The sequence below is a fragment of the Anser brachyrhynchus genome (genome assembly GCF_964034855.1).
Source record: "Anser brachyrhynchus genome assembly, chromosome: 11".
NCBI lineage: Eukaryota > Metazoa > Chordata > Aves > Anseriformes > Anatidae > Anser > Anser brachyrhynchus.
The window spans coordinates 5,891,457-5,917,883 of NC_137706.1; the positions used below are offsets into that span (position 1 = coordinate 5,891,457).

Below are 26,427 nucleotides of genomic sequence, written 5' to 3' on the forward strand. Positions count from 1 at the left end.
GATAACAACTGCCAGCAGAGTACGTAGCGCTGATGGTTGTGTGCAAGGAAACTTCATGGCTTGGTTTATGCGGACATGCAATTGCTGCGATTTGAAATCGACAGGCAAACATGGTGATAGAGCCCAAGCAGAGAAAATGAAATAGCACACCACTATTCGGGTGGTGTGCATCAATTGGATTATAATTCAAACTCTGGTTATGGGAACTGATGGCAGAAGTGTTCCACCTCCTTCACTGAAGTTCCAGTGGAAGAATACAGTGTAGAAAGACGTGATGCTCAGGCGTTTGTGACAGACCGTTTACCGAGACAGGGAGTTGGGGCTGCATTCAAAGCTTCTTGGAGCCTAGGCCTTGGCTCTTCTCCCCTCCACGATGGACTTCTCCTATCAGAAGTACTCCCTAGACTGGACTAATAGCTGTAACTCCATCCTATTGCCGATAATGTGATAAACTTAATTCATGCTGCCCAGTAACATCAGAGACTTCAGATGTACTTCAGATGTACCCATAAAAACTGTATTAAAACTCTTAATTCCAGAGCATTAAAGAAAAACATCTAAAATCTAAAAACCAAAAGAGAATCTCCTGTTTCATCATGTACTTTTCTTTAAACATGCTGTATTGGAGAAAAATTTAGTCTGACTTCAATCAAATGTCTTGGCAAGTATTTGTAAGACATGAAATAACATGAAAAAAACATTTATTTGTTAAAAACATTAAAATAAATATAGTATTTTATGTATTGTTTAGAGTATTGTAGTATTTTACATTCTGACAAAATCAAAATAATTTTAGAATATGCGGTGGCAAGTGGCTTAGTCTATATTCAGAGACAACATACTCAGAGCATTTTTAGGATATGAGATAAATTATTCTGCAAAGAAATCAGTAGGGACTGAAAATCACTTTGAAACCTGAGCCAGTCTGTAGCCTGGTTCAAGGCAACTGGGAAGGCAGCTTAATTGCTGAGCTCAGCACTCCCCTGAGCAGTGGGATCCGCAGATGGTGAAGCTGCAGTGCATCCCTTTCTACTGCACCTGTACTAAATGGGGGAAGAAGAGGTAGTGAGAGGAGAGATGTTGCCTCTATGTTTGACCTATTATTCATTTCCGGGAGAACACTTTAGTGAAGAAATAAGGACAGTCACAGATTAGGATGCACTTTTTAAAATAGAGCAAGAATGTGAAAGTCACAAATCAGCATAGCTTCACTGGAGGACAGTCATTAACACTGTTCTTTGGCCTGGCCCCAACCCTGTCATATTACTGAAAAATATCTAAATATCTGCAGTTTTCCTTTAAATGTGTAATATAAACAGGAATCATTTTTGAGATTTAGAGATTTGGTACACTTCAAATTCATGAATGAAGTCAGGTGTCAACTGTCATTTGTGTCTCTGAAAATCTTCCTTCAGTCTTTGCCATCTGTACCCTTTTTCCATTGCCTGGAGACCTGCTGCTACTCTTATCTCTTTGCATGCCTGTGCTGTGTCTGATAAAGGGTTCCGCTGTGTGAAATGCAGATTAGCTCACTGCCTGTATTAATAGCCATCAGTGGCAACTACAACCTAAAATAATCTTTCCCAGGAGAATCAACTAGGGAAAATAATTCTATACACGTCACATTAACATTCTACACTAAATAGAAGATATACTGAAATATAGACTATAGCTTCCTACATTAAATTATTACAAATTCAAAAATGACATAGTATAGTCAGATATACGTTCAAAAGGAACAAAATAAACACTCCTGAATAAAAAGAACAGAAAAGAAAAAAAATCAAGTGTTACATTTCCACAGACACTGCGCCAACAGAAGTGTAGGAATTAATAACTGAGGTTGGAATCAAGTCCTCAAAAGCAGCTGTTCGGTTGCTATGAGCTACAACACTTTTCTGCACTATACATAGTTTGTGTCATACAAGAAGTAGTGCCATCACAGAAGAATGAACTCTTAAGAGGTTTCTCTGTTATCTGGAAAAAAAATAACTAAGAAAAACTAAAATATTTCAATTTTTTTTTTACATCTCTTAGTTAAGGCTAATTACAATTTCCATATAAAGTCACTTCTTCAGTAGGGGGACAATGGGTAAATAGGCACAACTTTTGCTAGGAGGTGGCAAACTCAAATTTAACCTACTGCCAATTCTGGGAAACCCAGATAGGAAAACGAGGGCATGGTATCTGTAAGAGGTCAAGAAGAGGGGATGTAGTCCATTTGCTCTGCACAGCCACAAACTAAGAGTCTGTACATCTTCTGGAGTTATTTCAGAGTTAAAATAGTTTAGCAATTAAGAGTTCTGTCTTAGATGCCAAAGAGAAAGAGGCTCAGTTTGTCTCTATCCCTGACTTCCTTAACACTCTTGAGCAACTCTTAGCCCGTAGCCATTAATATCCTTTATATATACAGAGGTAGAGCTTCAGTTTTCACAAAAAGGGCAAGCAACTTTACACAAATCACATGGAATTGTGCAGGAAGCTGGATCTTGATAAAATTTACTATCTCTTTGATAGGCCCATTATTTTTTTATACAACTTGCTGGAAAACTGTAGCAGAGAAGTCAAGGCAGAAGTACTGCACATTTAACTCTCTTTAAAGAGGAAGTTGATCCACGGGAAGCCAGAATTGTGTTTCTGCTATATCTTACCCTAGAGTTTAAAATGCCTTCAGGTCCTGAGTACCCATCTAGGATCATGCACAGATGAAGGTACTTATCCAAATTACTCCTTCTGTGGAAGGTTCTGCACAAATAAATCTGAATTGTAATCTTAAACTGAATACAGGAAGAATTTCATAGCTAGAGACCACAGCACTCCTGTTGCTTTTGCTTTGGTTTTAGGCTGCATTATTACACTATGCAAACATTTCTGGCCATTATTAAAAAACTTCACTGCGAAGATGGTATAATTCACATCAGTTTGGTATCCCTGGGAAGTCACTGCAGCTGGGAAACTATTACTTCCCTTAACTAGGGAAAAACATGACCTCACAAAGCAAGCCAATTAGTACACGTATATTTTCACCTCAGCAGGTTTCATAAAGCAGCATCTATTAAACCAAATATACTTCCTCTTCCCCATCAACTTATTAACAGATGAGTGTCCCTAACTACTTCTGTTATATAGTAACTATGTTTTAGATGAAAGCAACAAGAGATGCTTTAGGAGAGACACAAGTGAATGAACTCAGACATCTATCCAAACAGGATCTGAATCCTTCAAAATAGCTATAGTGATGTTCAATATGGTTTTCCACATCTGGTAATTTCAGTAAAAGTATGTGTATTTTAATAAATACATGAAGGTGAAACATAATCTTCATTAAAAAGCTGAAATTCTGAAGTAGGTAAAAATGATAAATGAAAAATAAAGTTATTTAGAAGCAAGTAAATCTTTTTCTTCTATGTCTCAAGAAATGATAAAGTACACTACACCTTAATCTACTATTGATTTGCTTGGTGAAGGGAAACCTGGTTCAGGAAATCTGACACTTCCTGAACTGCATGATTCTAGGAACGCATGAACTGCAGGCCTCTAAGAATCCTACAATATCTGAGAAGTGGAATATTAATGTATTTTAGAAATGTTATCATCCTTATTTTCTATTGCATTAACTTGTCTATTTCAAAGACATCAGTGAAGAATGAATGGCAACATTTGAAGGCTTATAAGACAGCTTCTAAACTTAAAAGACTTCTTTAAGAGGACTTGCAGTTATGTGCAGATAGGTGGCAGGGGATGTCCTCAGAATGTGGCACTTGACAAATGAGAATAAAAGGAAAATGGGAAAGGGAGCAGAGCAAAAGGAAAATGCTGTGAAAGGATCAGCAGCTAGACAAAGGATAGTGACAGATACTGATGAGAAAACCCACCCAATGCAGCATAGACAAGAATGTCACCATTAAGGAACGCGCTGTTGAAACTAATGACAGGAGGCCTAGGAGATGAATTTTACGGTGTGTCAGGTGATCCAATACTATGCCAAAGTATTCATCCTTAGGCTTACACTTGCAAAGCCCAGAGGTAAGATCACTCTAAGTTGTCCTAAATTATCATTTATATACTGTAGTATCTTTAGAACACCTGCCCACTAGCTGTTCAGTGGAGTAAAACCATGACACACCGTACATTTCCAAGACTAAAAATAAACATCCATGCCAGATTTTTGACTAATCTCACTCTGGGATGTCAGCGCTGTATTTGGGGCTGGCGGGCACAAGCTGTTAAAGTGGTAACTCCAAACACACAGAAGCAGTGGTTGTTCTGGTATACAGCACTGCTGCACCAGTCCTGCAGGCATAGTTAAAGTGATAGAAAACTATAAAAATGCCACAGTACAGAAATTATACTGACTCTTAGAGAGCAGCTAGAATGCTCTGTGCTCTTATCTCTGAATCAGATGTTAGGGGTACAACAGTAGCACCAGGTTCATGCTCTGCCATCAGACCACAGCCCTGTAAACATAGGGCATTCTGTGCAGACCTGTAGTGTCTGTCCAGTGTGTGTAGCCCATATGTCAATTCACTTACAGGCCAGAGTTTCTTAGACCTTATGATGGGGAGATTAATGGGCAAAAAGTTACAGACTATATAAGAAAAATGTTACAAAAGCACAGTAAACACGACTTGGATTGACCTAGAACAAATTAGGAATCTGGTAAAGCATTTTATCCTAGACAGTTCAAGGACAGCAATATTACTATTCTGTACTGTTAGCTTTTCCAGCACCTATTACTTAGGTTATTGTTACAACTAATCAGCACAGTTGTATAGAATTCCCTGTCTACTGCTTACTGTCGCATGTTTTCATTCCCAGCAGGTTACCATCTGATCTCCCCTACTTTAAGAAATTGTTTTCTTTCCACAAAACAAAACGTGAAGGTCTCCTTTGACTCAGAGCATTAGGATCACAAGAGTAGCCATTGTTCTGGCTGTGTAAAGCAACCTTAGAGACTGCTGCTTCATGTCTACATAGAGAGGAAACATTATTTAAAGTTTCCTACGAGAGAAAACTTCATTAGGCAGACGGAGTTGGGAACAAATTAGTCATCTTTCAGGCTCATAGACCTGAAATGATCAATTGCTACAGAAATTCCTATTTCTAGATATAATAAGGGAAACTTTGTTTTTTGAACTGCCAAATTCTGCAATACATACTTGTAAAGAGCTTCTACTTGACGGGATGCTTTAGAAAGCTTCAGGCTAATCTGCAGGAGTGGAAACTAAAGGCATCCCAATGGCTGCTTTCTCCATTCTAAGCCAGTTCTGATCATACCGCTTATTCAGGACTCTCTCTGAGAAGTGTCTCCTCTGTGAGGAAAACAACTCATATTGATCATCATGTTGAGTTACGTTAGTTGGTTAATCATCGGAATATGTTAAGGAGGAAAATGTTCACAATTTGCATGTGGAAAAATTGAGTCATAGAGGATCTCCTTTCAGAAGCTGTTGGAAATCTTGGTCTCTAGCTCCCTGTCTGACCCTGCTTTATTGTATTTTCTTAAATAGATTTGTATATACCCATATTATATACCCAATATATATTCCTAATTTATTTCAATGGAACATATTGAGCTGAAACGTAAGTCCAAAACACCTCAAAATATACTGACACCCACCTATTATCCTGGGAAAACAGCCACACAAACATCTTTTTACACTGTTATTAATAATTAACATAGTCTGATGTGATCTTTCTTGCGTCTGAAAGAATGTAAATAAAGTTCAATGTGAACAGATAAAATGCCTGATGGTCAAAAAGGAATGTCAGAATCTTTCTCCTGAATTGAAAGAATTCCATCAAATTAAGTGATTCTTAATTTGTAAAAATTTTAGATTACATGCTATCTGCTTAGTATCGCTTGCCTACTCCAAGGTGAGAAACCCACCCAAAATCGGAAGCATCCATGAGTTAAAATAAATAAAGAAAACATCTTTCTGTATTAACAGCTATACCAGTTATTGTTTTACAGTTCCTAGTATAATGTGACTCAATCTGCTTTTGGCCCTCGTGTGATAAACACGTATCCAAAAACCTGGCATCTCTCCATTTTAATGAAAGTAAGGCTTCATAGATGGTCATTTAAAAACAAAAAAACTTGTTCTCTCCTTTAAACCACAACAGTAAAAAGAACATGAGTCCATTTCACAGCAGTTCACAGAGAATTCAGACTACATCTGCTGCAGGAGTTTCTTACTAGTAAGACACAACCAGTCCAGACTTACCATCAGCCTACATGCTACAAGTGAGAACCCTACATACAGTGCAGGGAGTGACCCAGTTGGACGCAATTCTCCTCTACTTGACAAGCATACTTTAACAAACAGACCTAAGGAATCAAAGCAATGACAGCAAAATCATAGCAGAGAAGAAAATGTGCACATTAGGATGAGCCAGTGTACACAAGGGAGAGAGGGTGCATGAGGAAATCAACATGCAGTTTGCTGGTTTTTTTGTTTTGTTTTGTTGTTTTGTTTGTTTTTTAAACAGGGTTTGTAGAATTAGTAGCCTTTGATTCTAAGGGGTCTGTTGTCTAAGCATTTGCCTTAGGGCACCACTATTTCTATACACTTATCAAATCCTGTACCTGCAAGATTTTAAAAATTTTAGTATTATTTTATGGTCATTCTTCAACAGTGTTTTCTCATTCTTCAGCTGTGTTTTCAGATCTTGGCTGAAACTCATCCAAACAGCTGAGCCCAAAATCTACTCAAGAACAGGAAAAATTAAAGCACACAGTAATTTCCTTCAAATGTCTCCTCAGCTTCACAGGAACTCTAACATTCCAAAAAACTATAAACCAGCAGCACATTCTTTACAATACGTATAGGAAGTGTCCTTAAGCAATTTCTATTGCATTGCTTTTTTCCACGAGCATATCTTTGTTTTAAGCTATGTTGGTAATGTGTATTGAATCATGCCTGGAGGTTTTCTAGTAAGATGATCCTCCATAGCATTATTTCAGAGGTGAAAGAAATCCCGATTCATCTATTGATTCAGGGGCCTAAAGTCCTCCCTGGAGTGTCACAAAAGGAACATGATGTGCCAAAAGCAGGGTTTTGCTTTTGGATCACTGATTGAGCTGATGGATGTAAAAACTCATGCAGCTAGCTAGTAAGCTACTGGCTACGCTTCTAAGGAGTGAATAAATTATTCTAAGCTTAGTAGTAATTTATGCTTACAAAATGAGTAAGGGTACCATCTGTTCAAGAACAAGCAGTATAAAGTTCTCTGATGCTAAATTGCTCACTTCTGACATAGCTGTACCACTGGTGAATACTCCATAGACTGAAATGACGTGGAAGCAGAAATATACCTTTCAGAACAAGGGCGGGAAATCACCTAGGCCTATAAACAAGGTAGATGTCATGAATACTTTTGGAGTAATATGTGGGGGGAAATTTGAACTCTTAATGGGGAAAGAAATGAGAAGGAAGAATTTTACCAGCATCATTTGGGAGTTTTAAATTTCAGATCACCTCACCTCTTCTCCAGAACAACTTCTCCAGAAACACAGGCACTCTCTGTTCTCAACTTATTTCTTTTCCCCATTTCTAATAAAAGACTTGACTAACTTCTGAGGACTGAAGTTCTCCTTCATCTCTCCAGAGACCATATAGTCGGACCTTCAAAGTCATTTTAAATAGGTTACGGCAATGGACATAACATGCATACAGATGCTGAAAATTCACAACAGAATCCAACTTTACATTTTATATATATATTTTATATCTTATCCATTGTGTTATCTAAAAAGAATTCATTTGTGCCTTCTTCTAGAGAAACTGTGATCATGCCCTACACTCCATAAACATTTTAAACTAATTCTTATTGGAGAAGATAAAACTTAAGTTTAAACTACATTTTATCCTACTGGACAAAGGAAATTATTAGTATAATACTTGAGAAGAATGAGCTGAAGTAGATTTAGTAAAGAGCTATCTCATATTTATTTCTCTCCTTCCTCCTGTGAAGGGTAGGAGAACTACATATTCTTCTTCCTTGTGCTGGCAGTTCACTGAGTCAGAGGAAACTAATTGAGTCTATTATGTTTTACTATTCATACTCCAAAGTACTTAGACATAATATTTGCAGTGGTTGGTCAAACACAGAACAGTAAGATTTTCCATATTCTAAGAAATGCATGATTCAGCTACAAAGTAAATCCCGCAAAAGAGAATACAAAGACAGTAATACCAGGTCAATCTCAGTAAGCACTAGCACTTCAGTTGCTTGCTTTTTGGTTTTTTTTTGGTGGTTTTTTTTGGTAGGTGGATAGTACAGCAAAATAAAGTTTTAATAATTAATTTGCAGGATATAGATATGTCTTTCCAAGTGTTCCATAGCACCATCTCCTAGATGCAAAAGCCAGCATTGGAACAGGCACAAAATGCTTATTAAAAAATAAGTGTGTTAATAAAGTCCCATCTCTTCAGTTGGCTGATGAACCGGAAATAAGGACTTTAAAAGTTTTCACTTGAACAGCCAGACATTTTTAATCATTAGTAGTAGTAGTATTATAATGCAAAAGGAAGCAGTGCTGACGAGAGAAGGCAATGTAGTCACATCAGGAAGTGTAAGAAAATGATCTTTGTAGTGGTAGTACTGATTATACACACGAAAAAAAATTTCATTCACCAAGGTCAGAGGAAATGTTATGGAAATCAGACATGACTTAATTAGAATTTGTAAAAGAAGTTTATGTACATGGATGTGATACTGAAAGCATATGCTACATTTAAGAAGGCACATAAAAAGAGAGATGCTGTCTGCAGGCTTGAATGATAAGTAAAAAAGCATTGTCTACAATGATTAAGGAAGGAAGCAACAGGAGTATGAGGAAAAATAGAAAGACTGTTTTAGAGATGCGTTAAAAGGATATTTGTGTTTTAAGGAATATTAAGAGAACAGCTAAAAATTAGAAGACAGTAAGCCTGGAATAGAAGTATTAATTCTCTGTCTAGAGGGTGCAACTGAATTTGTGTTTGAGATTTACTGATGCTAAAGGCATGGAGAAAAATAAAGAAGAATGGACAGAGCTGTATGGACTTCTACAGGAAAACTAAGATTCCTTAGGAGAACAGCTTGGAAAAAAAAACATTTAGGGAACAGAAATGGATAGAGCCATGAAAGAGTGACAGGAGAAGGAAAAATTTCAAGAAGAAAAACATGCTGGCAATGTCGAAGGTAGTTGAGAACAGAGCAATGGTTCTGATCTTTGACTACCACAATGAGAAGTCTTAAAACAGAAAGCAGCTCTACAGCAGTGCCATATGAGGAGTGCGGTTTGGTCTCAAAGATGAGAGAGGAACAGAGGGCTGGGGGGGACATTTCTACATCCTTAAGTTTTTATATACATTTTCAACATGTACAATGTGCTGTTGCGGTATCATCTAATTTCTTCCACAAAGTATGTGTTAGTATTTTCCTATCCACACAAGTATTAAAAGAAATTTTTAAAAAATCACTTTGTTAAATGAACAGGCACGCAGTCATTTTAAGTTACTGTGACCTCTACTTAATACATTGCATTTCTCAGTACGGAATCCGTTCTCAGATGAGAGAAGAGGTCACCTTGATGTGTTAGTTAGAGTTTGAATAAGGATCAAAATGACCTATAAAAAGGTTTTTTACCCACTAGGTTAATGACAGCTGAACTTCTATCTTACCAATTCATTCAATTCAAAATCTTAATGGTAAAGCTATGCATGATCTCATATCTTTCTCAGTTAAATCCATGTGCTCATTCCAGTATATACATAATTAAATGGATTAAGATTAGGTAAAGTAATACATATATGTATGAGGCATAGAAAGTATACATTGTATACTGCTAAATATCCTCATCACTCTAACAAGAATATAATTGTGAAACAAAATATAAACTGATGTTAAGTGGTTTGGCAGATTAAATTAGGTATATTTATCTGAAATGCTACTTTTAACCTAAGTTTTCCATGTATACTTCCCTTTTTTTGGATAGCAGTTGAGTATTCTGTATTAAGAATTACGTTCTATGTTTTTTTCTTTCCTCTTTTTTTTTTTTTCTCACAGGATGTAGACCAGACTCTCGAAGATTATCTCTGTAAAAGAATACTTGAAGCAGTGCAGTTCAGGAGAACATAGATGATGCTTCTGCAGAAGCTGGATAAGATTATGAAGAAATTTCACCTACAGTAAGTGATGTATTTAATATTCCAAATGCTTTTTGAATATTCAAGTACATAATACCAGATGAATTGTTTAATAGCATCGTTGCATAGGGTTCTCAGAAACCCAGTTTGCCAAGCTACTTCTGTGCCTCCTGTGCTACAGAGGTACTGGAGGGATAGAGGTGCAGGAATACTTTGGCGCTTTTAGATGAAGATGAGATGGAAATTCTTACCAAGGACAAGAAAACTTCTCCAGCAGTTTTGCAGCTCTTGAACTGTTCAGCTCTGTAGGCTTTTATCCCCTCACTAGGCTTGCAAATAGATAGTTCACAAAAAACTAATGAAGCTAGACTACAGAGATGTTAATAGGACATCTACATGAATGTTAAAAAAATTGCTACTTCTGTCTTTTATCATACATTACCGTTAAAGATAACTTGAGAAATTAATTCTTAACTTTCTATAATGAAACTACCTAAAATTATCGCAACAGGAAGTAATCATCAAAAGGAAAGTTCTCCTCTGTATTTCAGTATGCCTGGCTTTTCCATCTGCAACTTTTGCACCATTGGTCTTCTAAAACAGTTGCTGCAGTCATGCAAGTATGACATTTTAAGCAGAAACAATAAGTCTTGTGAAATTTTAGAGGAAGGGGTTTGTTTTTAGACTCAATTTCTAGTGGTTTCCAAAACTAAAATGCCTTTGAAGTTAGTACTCTAATTGAAAGCTATGTAATCTTACATAACAAAGTCACTAAGTTTCTATTCACATATTAAAAGTCTGGGAAACAAAGTTACAGCTAAGATGGTACATTTCCTAGAAACTGTACCCAAGATATTAATGCTTCCTACCAAAGCCATTTAAATAGGCCTCTGAGGTCAATCCCATTTAATTGATCTTGCTGTAATAACTTGGTTCTACAGCATTCCAAACACATCCTCTCCACTTACTGGGATGTTTCTTGTAAAATACAATTATACAATCTGCCATTTATACTGCATTGTGTGTTATTATATTACTACATTGTCTTATTATAATGTCCTTGAGATCTACCATTAGAGATCAGTTAATTTTCTCCACTCCTTTACACAGTAGGGCTTACAAGTACTGTAAAACTTGGCTGTGATAAGATTCAACCTTTGGGATCAGTGCCAAAAGGTGGCAGCGAGCTGATGTACCACTGCACCATACTGCAGCAATTTTCTACGTCTAACCCACAGAACCACGTATGCACTCTGAATGAATAAATAGCATCCCAACTTAGCATTTACAGAAATGCTGCTAGGTTTCCTAGCAAATCTGACCTGATGAACCCCATGGATTTCAGTTAAACAAAGCTCTAGCAATTATGTTTTTTTAAAAGGTCAAGGAGGGGATAACTTTAACTTTCTGGAATAGGAAAGATTGGTGCTGTACCCTACTGTCATGGCAGAGCAGATCTGTTCATTCTCATGTTGAGGCACAAAATTAGAAAGGAATCATCAAAACAGAGGACTAATGCTTCTGCTTTAGAGGGCAAACAGAGGCTACTATGCAAAGATATTGCACAAAGGACATAATTCTCCAAAAAGGCTCAAAACAACTATGCCTAGTGAATAAACAGTAAGAATGAGTTTGTAAGATTTTTTTCAAACAATAATCTTTCTTCAGAGCTTTCTACAGCTGTTCTGAATAACCTAGAACTCATACAACAAATAAATAACTCAAGTTGAATATAAGTAATAAATTGAGTCTATTATTACAAGTAATTTGGGGAGCAGAAGGGTACAAGGAGACAAATTGTCTCTGGGTTATGCAATGGAAAGAACAGACAGACATTCTACCTCTGATCAGCTACTCCATCTGAGTGAAACATAGATCAGGACAAAAATATATACTTTTAACATCTTCTGAATTACACAAGTCCCGAGGCAATTCCATGAATATTTCCAGGCCCTTCCCAAATAAATAAACGTATCTGTTTTTCTATTTCAATTCATTGTAAAATATTTACATGTTTTCATGAGGATCTTGCCTGTTTTGGGGCAGTATGCAGACTTTACTCCCAAGAATTATCAAGAGAACTAACTAACATTTCTCCTGAAGGTGTTATTCCTGGTGCTACAGAAATTACATTGATCATGTAAGGTGCTAAGTATCTTAAGTAAGCATCAAGTATTTAATAATGTCCATGATAAACACAAACATGTACTCTTCTTAACATAATAAGCACGTTCTACTCATATTTTTGGGGGAAAAAAATGCACAAAATGTAATGTGAAGACAGCCTTTATCTCTCTGTCCATTTACAGAATTTTAAATATGTTTCCATCAAATTCCAAAACAGATTATAGATTGCACATAAATTACTCTCCCTTACAATGCTCTGTATCTTTGGCACCAGCTGAAGCCTCCCTTAGCACTTCTTTATGAACCACTACACCTACATGTCAGTATATTACCTGTCCATCTATGTATAAACTAAAATCCAAATTATTTTTTCATTCAGTTTATGTAAAAAGAGAAGTGAGACAGTGACAGTTTATTAACTTTTACTTGACGTACAAGATACATTTTATACCACCTTAAATTCTAAAGTTTTTTTCTTAAAGGAAAAGATCAAGACCTCTAATTATCACCTTAAAGCTGTGTTCAGTTCCTGTATGTAAAACGAGACAGACTTCGTTCTGTTACTTATACTTGGTACATGAACAGACTTCTTCATGCTTGTGCCAGCAGGAAGAACTTGTTTTTTTCATTTCTGAAAAAAGTGTCTGCAGAAATTCAGAATACCAGGCTGGCTTTATTTATATGCTAATATATGATGATTTCATTTAAGTACTGCACTCTGAGGTCCCAGGTGCTAAATAAAACAGAACATCAAAATTTTGGTTCTGCAAAATTACTTTTTTTTTTTTTCTTCAAAAAAAAAGGGAACAAAACATTTCAAATAATAGGTGAAAATGAGGATGGTATTTACCCATTCTGCAGCAGTGCTGGGGTGATTAATTATCCAGTATCTGTACAGTGTCGTGAAGATGAAGAACCCCTAGTATTTTCATCACCATATGCTTTCATCCATTTTGTTAGCTGCAGCATGGAGAACAAAATCAATAGACTGTACAGCATCTAAGGGTTTAGGACTTCAGCAAAGAAAACATTAAATTCTGAAAAGTCAAGTAAGACCCCCTACAAAAAAAAAATTAAAAAAACCTGCAGATACATGACAATTCCTAAGAACAGTTTATCCTTATTCCACCGCTGGCCCTGGGTGATTAGACCTAACTTTCTCCAAGTTATTAGTGAAATTACTAGACTTCATTTGAATTTATACTGAGTATATGGCTCATTCGTGAAGTTCCCAATTGTAGGTTTTTCTTAATTTCACTGAAATTTTTTAAGATACATTTCAGCAGGGACTCTGTCATAAAACATGTATCGCCAAGCAAGGGGCATGTATGAACAAAGGAAACAAAAGTTAACTTAGAATACTGACACTGACTGCATCTACCAGAATACATGCTGGTGATGATAACCTACATTCTTGTTGTTAGGAAAAGCACTGTGCAATTTGGCTTACATCCACTCTAAATACTAAAGTAATGTAAATTTTAACTGTAAACAAATCCTGATTGATCTATTAAGCTCTCTGATTTCTACAGTTGGATATTTAAGTTACACTACAGGAGAACACATCTAGTAGAAAAGTGTACTTCCTCATTAAACTGCTATTTCCCAATACACTCGTCATTTAGAAAATGCCTGGAAACTGTCAAGAATGTCCTGCTTTTATAGTGACAGCTATATTCTCTTAAAGAAGATTCATAAAAATACCACCAGCATAAAAACACTTAAGAGTACATACTTTGCAGTAATCTAGTCTCACTTGAACATGTCTAATCTTATAATCACAAAACTTTAATTTCATACCAACATAATTGGAACTTTAAGTATATTTCAAATTCTTTAGGAATCACATTTAGCTAGCTAGTGACACTTACTACAGTTTACAGCCTGCTTTATTGCCACTTTTCTAAATGCCATAGTATCTTTCTTATGCTATCATGGACTCCACTTCCCTGTAGTGTAGTACAAAGAGTCTGGTCTGTACCAGAGACCTCCAGTTCTATTTTTCCTAGGGCAATTTGTACAATCTACCCATTACCATTGGTTTTATAACAACTAGGTTTCCTGAAAAACGTACACAGACACAATTATATACATAAGGATACTTAAAGTCAATACATAATTGAACTTAAATGAAATTTTAAAATAATTAGCCTGCTTATTACTTTCCAGAAATCAATTATTTCATAAATAGTGCTAGAGGCATGGATTTGAATTTTAGTTGAAAAGGACAGATGTGAAGTAACACAGAAGGACCTTAGAAATGAACTGAATTAAGAAAAAAAAACTACTATATGTCATGCGAGAGTAAGTAAATACATGCCTACATACCTTATGTGAAGGAAAATATATTAAACTATAAAAAATCAAATATAGGTAATTCTCTTCTATCAGTTCTAAGTAGCTATAAATATAGGAGTTAGACTTGATGATTCTTATGGGTCCCTTCCAACTCAGGATATTCTATGATATCATCAGTTGCTTTGTAGCCTATTACAATTATTATGAAATGTCTCAAAATCCACTTAAAAATGTTCCTATTTGCCTCTACTCCAAATCACTGTAGTCATTGCAGATTTTATGCAGCTAGGCAAAGATAATTCAGTTTTGATCGGTTTGACGCCAAACCATAATGACATGAGCTATCTATTCTTACTTATTATTTCCCTTTTCTGCTCTAACTGCAGCCCCAAAACATCACCGTAATCCGTGAAGCAGCAACCATTTCACAGGTCTGCATGGAAGGACTAGAGCATCTTATTAAAAATAAATGTTAGTGCTTCAGCAACGAAAAAGGCCAATCCTGCAAATCCCTAACTGTATGAATAGTGTCACCTTTACAGTACAACCGGTAAAACTGAAGGCTCTAAAATTGCTCAAGGGGTTGAGGATTAGCTACCTACCTATGGCCTAAAGTCTTATACCCAGTGTTTTCTAATCTAGAAAGATTATCTTTGCATTCAAAACCACAATTATAGCAACTATTTCAAAAAAAAAAAAAAAAGCTGCTGCTCTGCATAGAAAATGCCTACATGTCACTGGCTACAGACAATAAATGAAACACTGGCAAAAATCCACTACATTATACCCCAACCTGCTCCTGTTTACGCTTGATGCAGCATAAAAATAAGTGTTGATGTCTTATCGCTGTTGTGCAGGTCTGCAAATCTGCATCGCACTTGATTATACTGCACAACAAATGAGAATGCTCTTTCCAGTTCTTGGCCAGCATGAACTAGTACAACTATACTATTGCAAAACTGCAGCATATCTTGTTTGTTCAGGACGAGACAGATCTAACAGATTTTTTCCTGTACTTTTTCACCTTTAAGCTCAAGTGAATTTAAGCCCTTTCCTGAAATTTGTTTATCACTGAAATCCCGACGTGATGCAGAGGAATTAGCTGAATACCTCAGTAAAGGCCCTTTTTAGCATGACTGCTATTTTTTGCAACTGCGAGGAGCGCTGAGGTTTGGGTAGTTAGGAAAACAGGCTTACAGCAACTGACTAGAGAGTCAAAAAGGGAGCATATGGATAAGAAATGAAGCATACCAGGAATGAGCAAAACAGATAGCTGTATATCTCTAAAACGTATTTTAAACAGATCAACTAAGAAATGAACACTTTGTGGAATTAGGAAACAAGGGTGACTAATGAGAAAATTATAGGACACACTAAATGATAAATACAAGGCAATAAGCAGCAGTATAGAGCACCGATGTGCAAACCACATGAAAAGGATATATTCCAACAGTCACAGCACCACACGTTGCAGGCACCTAACACCTCTCTTACTGTGAAATCAAACTGTGCACTGAGGAAATTCATAATTAGCAGTGTCTTCTAAACGAAAATGCAGTAAATGAACAAGTTAGAGGAGTGGGAATAGAACTATGGTCACTCATGTCCACTTTCAAAGGCTAAGGACAACCAAATGTTTCCATTCAAAGCAATAGGAGCCGTTTCTTTAGGGTAAATGGAGAGGCAAAACCATGTGGGAGATTCCACAACCCTCCTCTGGCTTCTCTGAAAGAATGAGAGGACTCTTTGCACTTGAAACCAGCACCCACAACAGCGTTTTAGCCCTTCCTCCAAGGAGCAGGCCCGGGGCCTCTCCCTTTTCCAAGTACCGCTCACCCGGACAGGATTTCACGTCAGTGTTCCTAAACCAGCTGTGCTGTACTGTTTATTATCACTGTCCTTGATAGCATTTCTCCCACATCTGGAAGACTACAAGAATAATCTTGCCTAAAGATGGTGGCAGTGAAACTGGATTACAGGACCAGGTGAAAAGCTGTCAGATTTTTCTGCCGTTTTCTAGCCACAACATCTGACAGACAGAGGTTTTTAGAACTCATTACTGGCCCTGCCCCTGCCTCATCCTGAAGCTAGCAGCCAACCCCAGTCAGTTCTGTCCTTAACACAACTGTATGTCTTGGCTGCAGAGATAAATTAAGGATGACATGTTTCACATCAGGCTATATCTGGTCCTGTGACACTGCACAAGAACTCATTAGGAAGACTGAACACGAGAATTCATTAGAAAGCCTGAAAAGTCTAATGCTTTTCTTCTTAAATGATTATTGTTTTAAAATAAAATCCGAAGCCCCCAAACTTGTAATGCAGAGCAGGCATGATTTCAAAAACTCAAATAACTGGAGTTATACGTGGAGCGCAGCTGTTCTGAGTCCAGATGAAGAAGAGCATCTCTCTTCCATGTATCCACATAAGTAGAAGACATTTGTTTGTTCACTTTAGCCATGTATGCTTAAGAGGACATATTATTGTGTTTGTCTGGATTTCATTTGATAAATATATATCAGATGACTATCAAAATTCATGTATATCTCCTTATGGTATTTTATTGAAGTTTCTTCCCAGGTAGCAAGTCCTAATTATTCTTAGGATGATCATGGGATGCAGTTTCTTAGAACAGTCACTGATAGAAATCATGGTAGTATTTCAGATGTACTTGTTGGTTGCAGTTACTGGGCTATTTTTCCTCTCCTTTTTTATGAAGAACAAATAGAAGTTTGTTCTGTTTTAAATCAGAGAGAGTTGGAAGCAGCATAATAAGATACGACAGGTTACAGCAAAAGTCAACTCTTGAGAATTCCCTTATTTCCCAAGCCAAACTTGAAGACACCACAAATTTAAATCCTCTGTGCCAGTCATAAAATTTTAATTAGCTAAACTAAAATTACTGGCACTGTTTACCACTTCTTACGTTTTTCTTAAACTGCTAGATTTACCATCACTAAAATAGATTGCAGATTGCAAAAGGCTGTCACCAGAACATTAATACTGCCACTTCAGCATACACGTGAGCATTCTATAAAGCTTGATTATAATTAATCAGTAATCTAGGCTCTTGTTTCTCACTGCCAAATGATAAATTAACAACTAGCTACAATCATGGATGGAATATTAATTTATACAATGCCCTAGGGGTACTTCTGTATGTAGTACAAGATGCCTCACGAACAGATCTGATTCAAAGCTTTAGTAGAACTATGAAACAAAACAAACCAAATCTAGTTGGGATCAGCTGCAGCTATATTAAAACCAAAGATACCCACATCAGCAATTTTAGGAAGCAGCACTGAGATACATAAGAACTAAAATTTAGACATCATATGAAAGAATGAATTCCTCTTTTAAATGCACAAAAATAAGCTTTTTTTTTTTTTTGTATACAGGTGGTATTATCTGGAGGCTTGTGAAAAACATTTTGACTTTGAAGGTTGAATTATGTTCTCTGAGCATGCCACTGTATGTGTGTTGTGTAATAGGGATATTTGCCAGTTCTAGAAGGGAAGTTATTTTTTTCTAGTTGCTCTGCAGTACCTACTGAAGCATCCCACTACTCAAGTGAGGACAGCAGATGGATACAGAGGTTCTGCCTCCAGCCTTGCCTGTTTCTCTATTCCATATATGCTGCAGGCTTCATCTTGCAGCATCTCTCAGCTTTCTAGTGCATGAAAACAACCTTTGCACAGGTGCAGAAATGATATTCAACTGTCCTCCTCTTCCATAGTTTTCTTTCTTGTTTCTCTGCATCTTTCTGGCTTTTGAATGTCAGACAAGACAGAGAAAGTATTATTTTTTAATATAGGAGGAAGCTTCATAAAATATTAATAACCTCGTGGCACTTGGCAGTAGCAAAATATGCTTAAGATGCATTATATTGCAAAATTACAATATAACAGAATACATATTTCTGATTTAGTAGCACTGAAAACATAATAAATCTTGGAAGGGGAAATTCTGTCCTTTATCAGTTTTTCATAGTACAAAGAAAGCTGAATACAACATGAGCTCTTGGTTAGACCATAGGGAACTGCAGCCTCTTTACAAAATGCTAGTCTGTATTTTGGTAGCTCACAGCATTCCAGCACAGAATGATCAAGGCATCTGGCCATTTGACTACAAACTGTTAAGAGTTTTGAGCCTATCAACAGTCCAGAATGGCTTTCACAGCACTAGAAATACAGCATAGGAGAATGTTTGCCAAGAATAATAGGATGAAAACCACTGAGAAAGAAACGGGGTTATTTTCAAATTTCTAAAAGGGTATTACTAATTATTATAAAGCATTCTCTCATAGGAATTCTTAGAATTCTTTCTTATTCTGAAATCAATCACTGCAGCATACATAAAATAATTTCAAGCTTTAATTATAAAAGAATAGGCAATCTACTTTGAAAACAGCATAAAGATGCAGCTAACTCAGACATTTCAAGCAAGACTCACATTTTAATTTCACCTTCTGTTCTTGCATTTTAATGTTTTAAGCATCCTGCTTTATGAGAAGGTTATTGCTTATTGCATGGCAAGTCTGAGAGAGCTCCTGTTCTCCTCGGACCTGCCGGTTCTGTCTGTGGTACAGTCAGATACGGCAGAGCTGAGCAGATGAGAAGCCAGCGATGACTGGGGACAGGGGAAAGCAGCTACCAGCACTACTGCTAGACCTAGACAACTGAGGAATATTGCCCAGAAGGGAAGGGGTGGAATCATTTGACAGCTTACACCTCAACTACTATACAGAATAAAGTACTTGCATATTGCAATGTACTGTACAGAGCTGCTACAGAAATACGAATATCTTCTTCGTACAGAGTGTATGACCTCATAAGCTACTGAAAACCATTTACAGTCACTTAGGCATCATGAGGCTTTGACGAAAAACCCAGTTGCACCTGTATTTACAATGCCTGCCAAGGCCTGGGGTCTTATCAGGCACACAGTGCACAAGTCTGGCTTCTTCATTACTAGTTGCAAGGTTTTTGGAAGGAAGAAGCATTAGATATCTGCTTCTGAGCTCCAGCTGATGTCCCTCAGGAAGGCTTATCCCCGAATTTATCAGCAGAGGGCACAAAAAAGCAGCACTCTTCTTCAAATGTGCATAAAGGGAAGGGGCAGCTCCCCAGGTCGCTCCTCAACAGCCACTGGGTTAGCATAATCTGTTCCATTTGAATAGAAACAAACAAGAAAACTGGGCCAATCATATATAAAGCATGTATCATTTTGGCTGAATAAACCCTAATAGTTCATTTGAGATGGAATTTGTGATACTAATAACTGCGGGATGCTTCAAACATTCAGATATTTGAAAACTTGAATGTCTGAAGATGAGGATTTATAAATTGCAAATGAAAGAACTAGTCCCTGGTGGTATCAAGCAAATGAACAGCGTGTTGGCAGATATTAAATCCTATTGCATAAATAATCTCCTTAAACCTGCATCTGTGAAACCTAACTGCATTTACTTTGAATTTACAAAAATATCTGTCCCTTATGCTCAATACAAAACAATTTAACTAAGCAAACAAAGGCTGAGAAACAGGGTAAGCAAAATGCTGTTTGCTATTGGGTTGCTGGACACCGAGGACCTTCGTTAGAATTAACTTGATTTAGCTGTAAAGGAAAATAGCCCACCACCCTACAGCTTACAAGGCAAATTTCAGCATAATATTTTATGCAGATCATCCCCACCAACCACAATGGTGAGTGATACCATCTTTTATCCCAAATTAGGGTAGGTGGAGTTTTGAATTTAGGATGTTAGTTTCTTTGAACTCTGGTTCTCTGTGGCTTAGTTTTTATGTCCTGCAGACAGACCTTCCAGAAAAATACCAGCCATTTATACAAATGTTTAAATCTTCCATGAGAGCGGTAGACTCTCTGTACATTGAAGAATCAGGATCTTTTATCTCTAACAGGAGTAAGTAATTAGTAAGGTGAAGAGTTAGAGAAAGCTTATTTTCAATTCTACTGAAGCACCTGTTTTGAAATGTTATTGTGGTATCGAGTGAGAGAAATTGCGTCAATCCTGACTGAGTTTTCTAAGACGTAAACTGTTTTTGCTATTGTATAACCAATGCAAAGAATGTCTTCTCACCAAGTGATGACTACTCTATCCAGATTTCTACCCATGAAATTGCAATACTAAAGATAGGGATTCTTTTTAAGTTTTATTTTGGAGGATGGAGGTATGTTATACTGTAGTTTTTCTCAATATCTTTATTGAACATAAGATTTTAAAGTCTTTTTTCTTTTCTGGTGCTACATAGAGAACAAGCAACATTCATCTTTCAGTGATTAAGCCTAACTTCCAAAACATGCCACTGTTTCTCTTTGGGAAGCTGTGGAACCAACTGGAAGGAGAGAGGAACAACTGTTGGAACTCTATAGATTCTGACATTTGTCTTTGGCTAGAAGGCAGGGTCAGCTCCAAGAACCAGTTTTAAGAAAGTCTTGAGGTTTGAGAGAGACAATTCATCACTCAAGTGCTCTGCAAATTGTAGCGATTGCTATAAAAGACTACTCTGCTGCTTGGAAAATAATGAAATACCGTCATAAGTGGTTCAAAATGAAGAGTATGAAATAACATCAAGGGGTGAAGCATAATCTTGTGAAAGGATTGTTCATCCTTTGGGATATAAGAGAATGGTACCTTCAAACTTGACGTATATAAGGTATCTGGATAAAACAAAATATGCAATTAGCCAGCCATTAAAAAATTCTTTAAAAATTGTGACTATCTAGACTGCCCACTCTAGCTTGAAAAAGGTTTTCAGTAAAGGTGGCAAAATCCCTTTCTAGAAATCCGCAGGCAAAGTTCAAGTTAAATCCTTGACTGAACAGACTTTCTGTGCTTCAAGTGTAAGTATTAACTCTGTTGTTTAAAAGGCTCTACTTGAAGCCAGGAAGTCAGATGCCATTAGCTGCCTGGGCTCTGATGCACAGGTCATCTTATCCCATCAGATCCTAATGGCTTGTTAAGCAGAACAGAGCCATGTGGATCTTGTCTACCTGGAGTTGTTGTTGAACATATGAAAGAACTTAACTTCCTCAGAAAAAGTAGGGCAACAAAGTGCTATTTTCTCCTGATCTTGGATTGTTCTGGGAAGGAGAGGAAGGGACTGAATATTTATTAAAATCTCTGACTGTCTTTGCAAAAAGGCATCTTGATCTTGTGTGCTTTCTGTAGCAACACAATGGAATCCTGATGACTCAAGGGAAAATAAAACAAGTCAACTGCTGAGAGATGAAACCCCAGTAGATGAAGCACTTCTGAGCATCGCTCCCCTTCTAACATCAGTCTGTTCAAAATCCGAGGAACCATTCATTTCCCTTTAGACCTTCATAAGGATGGTGAATGTTTATCTCACTTTTCCCAAGTCATTATAGGAAGAAAAAACATTTCAAACACCGGAGACTGTAGACCCTGCCCTCTACCATGTGATAAAGCTGTCATTATGAAAATAAACACAAATATTAGAGCAGAAATCCTAGATCAGATCAGCATAAGCCTTTGGCAGTTCATACTATGCACCTTAACTCTTTTTAGGCTACACCTCTTAAGTAGTCTTTGTACATATGTATGTCCTATCTGCTTCAGCAAAGTACAGGAGACAACAGCTGGTTCTCTCTACTTTGTATTCACTGCCATCCTGTGCTCTGCTGTAGATGGGAACATTGAGAATTCTAGTGATCAAGCAAAATCCTAACTATTCAGAAATGTTCAGCCTGTTTTCAATCGTTACTGGTTTTATTGTTCTTTTGTGAGTTTTTTTTATTTATTTGGTCTTCTGCATCTGAAGCTGGAATGAGTCTGTCTGTAACTGAAGATATGGAAGTTCACACATGTAGACAGACCTTCCCTATCAGTAATCGACTGGCTAATTAGGCACCAATGCAGTACAGAACAAGAAGAAAGCTGAAAATTTGCTGTTATGCAATATTCCAAGAAGTATAAATGCAGCTTTAGCTGTTCTCCTCATTAAACATACACTGTGGTTGAAGAAGATGCAGTGTCAGGGTTAATTGAATCAACGATTGGCCTAACCATGAGATTTGTTGAGGAATGCAGCTTGCCTGACTGCAGCATGTAAAATGATGGTATCAGATGGAAAAAAGCCATACATAACAGACCTGTCAGATAAATCCTGCAGTGTAAGGCTCCTGTACCTCCGCGCAGGGTTATTAAAGCTGGGCCCAAGTATGGAAGACAGCTACATGAAGGAAGCCTCATGCTCCGTATCTGTTTATTACCCTATTTGTGTCACACTGGCTTATCAAAGGATTAGAATGTATTTTGAGGAATATTAATGAAGCTTTAGAGATATAGGTACAAGCTTATATGAAAACAAGATTTTCCCGTACAATTTATTTCATTTCTGGTAGGACAATACCTTTCTGTTTAATTTGCTTGAATGATCAGTACATTTCCTAGGCTCTCAGTAAATGTAGCTATGTATTTTGATAACACTTTCAGGAATTAATGCTTTTTCTTTCAAAATGAATTAACAAATCACTGGAATATCTTACCTGAGACAGCACATTGATACACTGTGGATCACAGCCTATTTTCTATTTATCTGTGCATTTTCCAATTCAGTATTCTGTATCTCTCATCACTAAGCACACAGTAAGCAGCTACTAAGCAAGAATGTAAATGGCAATATGAGTCTTGCTAATATTTATTCTTCAGTGTTTTGATTATGTGGTCATAAATAGAATGGTTTTTCTTCAATTGATGCTCTGGACAGTAAGTGTATAAATTCTGGTATCAGGTTTAGAAAAAATAATGTCTTGCCTACGGTTACATTTATGTATAGCACGAAGTACGATAGCTGGCAGAATATGATCTTTAAGGAATACATATATAGTTGTGCTCATTGGGAAAGTCAAACGTAGACTAATTCCTCTAACAACAGGACAAATTCCTATTTTTCTATCATTAAGTCAACTAGACTTCATTTTTGTAAGTTTAATTATTATGGTTTGAACAACTACCCCATGGCAGCCTGATCCTCCCAGTGAGAAGTCCCATGTCATAAGAGGTCGCACCGTTACAGCCCTGCTAGGGCAGGTGGGACACTCCGGGGGCAGAGGGCTTCAGGGAAGTTTGTAGAAATAGCAAAAATTTTGTCATGAAAAGCTGTTGAGCTGCATCCAGCTCAAATCAAAGGCTAGCCTGCAGCCACTTGAATTGCAAAGACGTCACTGTCCCTTAGTAACAGAACTTGCCTCCAATTGTAAAACAACAACCTAGCACTGTGCAGACCTTCTCTGGGCTTTCTTGGTGGATTTTGGCAGGCACTTGGAAGGTTTCCCAATAGGATACAATTTTGTACCATCATTTGTAGCCTACATTGAAGGGCTGTAATCAACTTCTGTGCCATTTGACACCTCTTTATCAGATTTAAGCCCTGAACAGTCACATAGTATTTTCCTTTCCACTTAATTCTGCATCTTTTATTTGCTACAGTAACAACAGTCAGCTGGGGGCAAATAAACCCTAAATTAAGTCTGTTGCAGAAAAGCCTATTAACCAGGATTTCTTCGTGTTGAATATTATACAGACTTTCCTGCCACAAAAAAAAAAAAAAAAAAAAAAAAAACACTTAAAAATCTGTAAGTAAGTCTACAGGTGACAGGTGAATGAAGCAGGCTTGGAGGAGTTCGTTCAAAACCAAACCAACACACCCCACACATTGACGCAGCAGTGGTCAAGGACAAATAACACTGCAATCAGTGTAATACCTGCAAAGCCACCCCTTTATAATCTCCACAGCAGAGAACCTTTTTCCAATTTGTGTGGGTTCCCATGTTCTTCATACTTACATAGGCAAATCTTTTAATGCGTTCATTTATGAAGGTAGCTATTTTCATCTTCATAGTTTAAGCCAGCAAGAAGGTTAAGAGCAAAATTCAAGTAAGTAGTAAAATGAAATGAAGATTTTCTAGTTAAGTACATTTAGGCTCTTTTACCTGATAATTACGGACATACCTATTATTCCAAGTTTTCAGTAAACGTTTTGTCTGTTAGTGATTAAATCCAGTGTTTCACACCCTATCTCTACCCCAATATGAGATTATATTGGCTGCACCACATTTTTACACTCTTGCAACAGTCTCTTCCTCTGTCAGACAAATGTAAACAGAAGATACCAAACCGTCAGGTCTATTTAGTTAGGTCAGTCTTATGAGCAAGGACAGTCTACGGCTGTCTTTCTAAACGTCTACCACAAAGCGATGCTGTGCTCCTGGTTGGCTCATAGGCTCTGCCACAATAAAGACTTTTTTTTTTTTTGAGCAGCTCCATTTTATTCAGGATGCCACTGTGTTGGTTAGTTTAGTTCCATGTTTATGGGAAACTTGCAACGAGGGAAAAACACTTCAAACCTTACTGTTTGAAGACTCCTGTTTGAATTTCCCCCGTTAGTTGTCTTTATGATACGTGAGGGTCCCCATTGACTTGGGCATGCTTCCCATGGGTGGCCTGAGGAGGCGAGCAGGAGGAAGGAGGAGCACTACCAGGCCAGTCTGAAGAGGCAGCAGTCAGCGTGCCAATGGGACACAACGTCAGCCCATCAGTCCTCAGCTCCAGTTAGGGTCACAGGCTCCTCCAATGTTGAGAGGGAGACAACCTTAAAGGCAACATGGACTTCATCCTGTCAAAAGGCACAATCCATTGTGCCAGAAAATGGGAAGGCTGGGAAAGTTAGGACTACCAGTACAGGCAAATGTTTCCCAGCCTTGTGATGTTATTTATTTACCAATACCGTATTAGCTTGCTATATTACCTTAATTACTAGATTAATTTCATTAGGATTATCATTACGTAGATGGAACTATGTAACACCATGAAGTACTTAGTGATAAAACAGCTAGTTCAGAAACTTTAGGTGGCATTTGGCTGGCTTATTTTTTATTGAGCGCTGTTATAAAAATGTTAACTACCATCAGAAAGACAAACAGTAACTTGAGTTTATATCATTCAGATATAAACAGACTCCTGTTAATATTAAGCAACTTATTTCCAACCACAACTGCTATAGCATTGCCAATCACAAGTATTCCAAAATTATTTAAAGATGTCATATTGTCCTTAGACATTTAAAGTACATATTCACAGTTTCTCCATTCTTGGAGCCAGTGTGAGTAGACACTTGAAGCTGAGATTCTCACACACCAGCAGCTGGAGCAGTAGCTAAAGCATGAAATATCACAAGAATCACAATATTAAGAAGTGTTAACAAATCCCAATTAACTCAATGCTGTCTCAAGAATAAGCCTAAGATTTTACTAAACTGTGATTAAAAAAAATCCAAAATGAAAACATATGTGCACAGAAAAGAAAAATATTGCCACAGAGGGCTAGTAGTTTTGCAAATATCAAGGGGAAAATATAAACACACTCAGTTTTCCCTCATTCCAATCTTTAGGAAGCAAACCATAGATGATTATGGGTCTTTATCATGTTTTGTACAAAATACCTTCTCATGAAGCAAAGCACTGGTACGTGAAAATGTGAGCAGGATGTCTGGATGATAGAAAACTCATCAGCTGACAGTTTGTTCTTTGTGTTATTGCTATTGTACAGAGCAGGAACAAGAGCAGGATGGTAACACGGGTAAACCAGTAGGCAACTATTGCATATACCTCAGTGCTACTCCTGGTTCAGTCACCCAGCAGGGAGAATTATTATAGCCAAGTCATTTTAGTGTCTCCCTATCTGTAAAACAGGGCTATCGAATTTACTTCCTTTGCTTTGATACTTTCTGATACAACATTCAAAAGCTAAATCTCACCTAGTATAATACTACAACAGACTCCCAGTACCAATGTATACATCTTTTGCTGCAATAAAACTGAT

At 37.2% G+C, this 26,427-nt stretch overlaps 1 protein-coding gene and 1 long non-coding RNA gene across 18 annotated transcripts in view; one reads left to right on the plus strand and one right to left on the minus strand.

Annotated features, from left to right (window-relative positions):
- APBA2 (amyloid beta precursor protein binding family A member 2) overlaps positions 1-26,427 on the minus strand; it is a 99,510-nt gene that overhangs the window by 64,990 nt on the left and 8,093 nt on the right. For 4 of the 16 annotated variants that reach the window (XM_080608083.1, XM_080608075.1, XM_080608082.1 and 1 more), the window contains one exon: positions 13,114-13,223. The exons of the other annotated variants lie outside the window; for them this stretch is intronic. The gene's annotated coding sequence lies outside the window, so the exon portion shown is untranslated. Of the gene's footprint in view, positions 1-13,113; positions 13,224-26,427 lie in introns of those variants that run through there. 16 annotated transcript variants of the gene reach the window in all.
- Positions 1-26,427, plus strand: part of LOC308201184 — a 63,645-nt gene that overhangs the window by 32,911 nt on the left and 4,307 nt on the right. Inside the window, exon 2 of one of the 2 annotated variants that reach the window (XR_013956104.1) lies at positions 1-26,427. This exon is cut by the window's right edge and continues 4,307 nt beyond it. This is a non-coding gene — a long non-coding RNA (uncharacterized lncRNA). The other variant, XR_013956105.1, reaches the window with a different exon arrangement.